Source organism: Berghia stephanieae, unplaced genomic scaffold (assembly GCF_034508935.2).
Source record: "Berghia stephanieae isolate SIO BIC M18660-M18661 unplaced genomic scaffold, UCSD_Bste_1.3 scaffold2473, whole genome shotgun sequence".
NCBI lineage: Eukaryota > Metazoa > Mollusca > Gastropoda > Nudibranchia > Aeolidiidae > Berghia > Berghia stephanieae.
Genome location: NW_027623593.1, coordinates 6,735 through 9,694, shown reverse-complemented (window position 1 = coordinate 9,694; position 2,960 = coordinate 6,735). Strand labels below are relative to the sequence as shown.

The 2,960-nt window shown below is 64.3% G+C and overlaps 1 pseudogene; it reads left to right on the top strand.

Moving 5' to 3' along the window:
- Nucleotides 1–2,677, top strand: LOC144961446 (large subunit ribosomal RNA; annotated as a pseudogene; the record flags this gene model as incomplete).
- Nucleotides 2,678–2,960: the final 283 nt, after the last annotated feature.

The following is a 2,960-nucleotide window of genomic DNA, read 5'->3' as shown; positions in this document are numbered from 1 at the left end:
AACTTAAACCCCCTAAGGCTAAGTCCCGCGCGAGTCCGATAGCGAAAGTCTGTGGGGGGAAATTTGAAAAAAAACTCTGAAGAGAGGGTGCAAAGGCGGTGAAACCCCAAGGGGTAAACTGGTGAGCCGAGCGACGGCCCCGCCGGGGCGGGGTCGCCCGTCCCCCGCGGAGGCCCCCCGGAGACGGGGACCCCTTTCCCGATTTCGGGGGGGGGGCGCCCCCCACCAGGCGGGTCTCCGCTGCCCCGGCCCGGGCCGTCTCGTCCCGCGCCCTACGCGGGTCGTCGGCTGCGGATCTGGGCGCGGTTGGCACGAGAGCGGTCGTATTGGGTGCCGTGGTCGACCGCGGACAAACGGCGGCGGTTCGCCCGGGGGGTTTGGGGCCCCCCGGGCGGGCGGGCTCCGGTCCGTCAAAAGGTGCGCAGCGTTTTTCCCGGTCTGCCCGACCGTCTTGAAACACGGCCCAAAAAAGTCCGACGCCTGTGCGAGCCGGGGGTTTTCCACTAACCCCGGCGAAGTGAGGGGCGAGAGGCCCTCGGGGCCGGGGCGGGATTCTCGGGCGACTCACCGAGTCCCGGAGCCCCCGGGGGGCCCCCCCCCCCGGCGCGCCGCGGGTTGACGGCCTGTCGGAGCATGAGTGCAGGCGTCGGGACCCGATGATGGTGTTACGCTGAGCAGAGCGAAGCCGGGGGAAACCCCGGGGAGGTCGAAGGACTCACGTGCAAATCGACCGCCCGATTTGGGGGTTTGGGGGGCGAAAACCAATCGAACCCATTGTGGGGTTTTCCCCCCAAGTTTCCCTCAGGTACCCGGTGCCGAGGGAAACGATTTTCAGGGTTTTAAAGCGAATGGTTGGAGGCAGGGGGGCGAAACGCCCCTCGCCCACTCTCAAACTTTCAACGGGTGAGGCCCCGCCCCGCCTCGCAGGGGGCCCGGGCCCCTAGAATCACGGGTGCGGGGGGCCCTTTTTGGTAAGCAAAAAAGGCGCTGGGGATAAACCGGACCCCCCGGTTTGGTCCCCAACGCAGGACGCTCACGGGAAAGCTAAAAGGTGTGGGTCGGTATGACAGCAGGGCGGTGGCACGGAAGTCGGAATCCGCCAAGGGTGTGAAACAATCACCTGCCGAACCGACCCGCCCTAAAAAATGGATGGCGCTGAGCGTCGGCCCCCACACCGGGCCGCCCCCCCAGGGGGGGGGGGGCGACTCCCCCCCCCGGGCAGGCCGGGGGAGTAGGAGGTGCCCCGCGGTGGCGTGAAAGCCCGGGAGCGATCCCGTTCGGAGCCGCCGGGTAAAGATCTTGGTGGTGTAGAATTTTGAACGGAGAGTACTTTTCAAGGCCGAAGGGGGGGAAGGGTTCCGCGGGAACAGGCATGTACGTGGGTGAGTCGGTCCTAAGGGGGGGTTTTTGCCCCCTTGCTGAAGCGGGTACAAAACCGCGCGGGCGGGCGGCCAACGGGCGCCGCGCCCGGCCCCGTCGTCACCCTGCGACCCCCGAAAGGGAATCCCGTTAAGGTTCGCTCGGAACCCGGGGGGCGGGGGGAACGGCCCCCCCGTCGCGACTACGTTCCGGGTGGGGGGCGCCGCGGCGACGCCGACAGAAGGGGACCTGCCGTGGGCCCGGGGGGAGCCCTCGTCTCTTTTTTGGTCTGGTTCGCCCCGGAATCGGGTTTGACCGGAAGGAAAAAGGGCTGGCCCGGCCGAAAAGCGTCGCCTAAGACTGGGTGCGTCCGGAGCGCTCACGGCGGTCCGTGAAAACCCCGTCGAGGGACGTCAATTCGCGCCCGGGCCCTACTCATGTCCCCAGCGGGTCTCCCAGGTTAGCAGCCTCTGGGCCCCGGGGGTAATGTGGTAAGGGAAGTCGGGGAAAAAGGATCCGTAAATTCGGAGAAAAATTGGCCCGAGGGCCGGGACGGTCGGGCTGGGGAGGGGGGCGGGGAACCGCCGCACCCTGAGGGGAATCCGCAAAAGGGCAAATGCCTGCTCGACCAGGATTTTCAGTACGAATACTGGCCGTGAAAGCGTGGCCTATCGATCCTTTCGACGTTGGGAGTTTCAAGCGAGAGGTGTCAGAAAAGTTACCACAGGGATAACTGGCTTGTGGCGGCCAAGCGTTCATAGCGACGTCGCTGATTGATCCTTCGATGTCGGCTCTTCCTATCATTGCGAAGCAGAATTCGCCAAGTGTCGGATTGTTCACCCGCCAACAGGGAACGTGAGCTGGGTTTAGACCGTCGTGAGACAGGTTAGTTTTATCCTACTGATGAAGCGCCCTTGCCACGGTAATCTTGCTCAGTACGAGAGGAACGGTGAGTTCGGACCTCTGGTTCGCGCGTCCGGTCGTCAGGCCGATGGCGCCAGGCTACGTCCGTGGGAGTACGACTGAACGCCTCTAAGTCGGAACCCCGCCCGGTGAGCAAGGGTGAGCTTAGCTAGGGCCCTGAGCGTGCAGGCAACATTAAGCCGGCAACCCTCGGGTTCGTCGGCTAGTGCCGTGACCGGCCCGCTCGTCACGCGCGCTAGATCTGTGGTGCGCGTGGCTGGGTCGGTATCATCCACGTCCGTTAGGGGCAAGAAAATCGCGTGCGGACCACATGTATTCCGTCGGGGTGTTGTAAGCGTTAGAGCTGTCCTGGTACGGCGATCCGTTGAGACTAAGCCCGGACGCTGAGATTTTCCCTCCAGCAGGGTTTGTCTCGGCCACCTTTCCACCCGGCACGGCACGGCCCGGCCCGATCGGCCAGCCTTCGAGCCCTTGCTCTGCTCGGCTCGGCATGCTGGCGGTGCGGCGCGCGGCGGCGGCGGGTGCGAGAGGCACTAGTCCGTCCAGAGGCACTAATCCGTCCAGAGGCACTAATCCGTCCAGAGGCACTAATCCGTCCAGAGGCACTTTTAGTTTTCCTTCTTTGCTGTCTGCGAAGTAGAATTCGCCAACTGCATTTTTTTTTTTTTTTTTTTTTT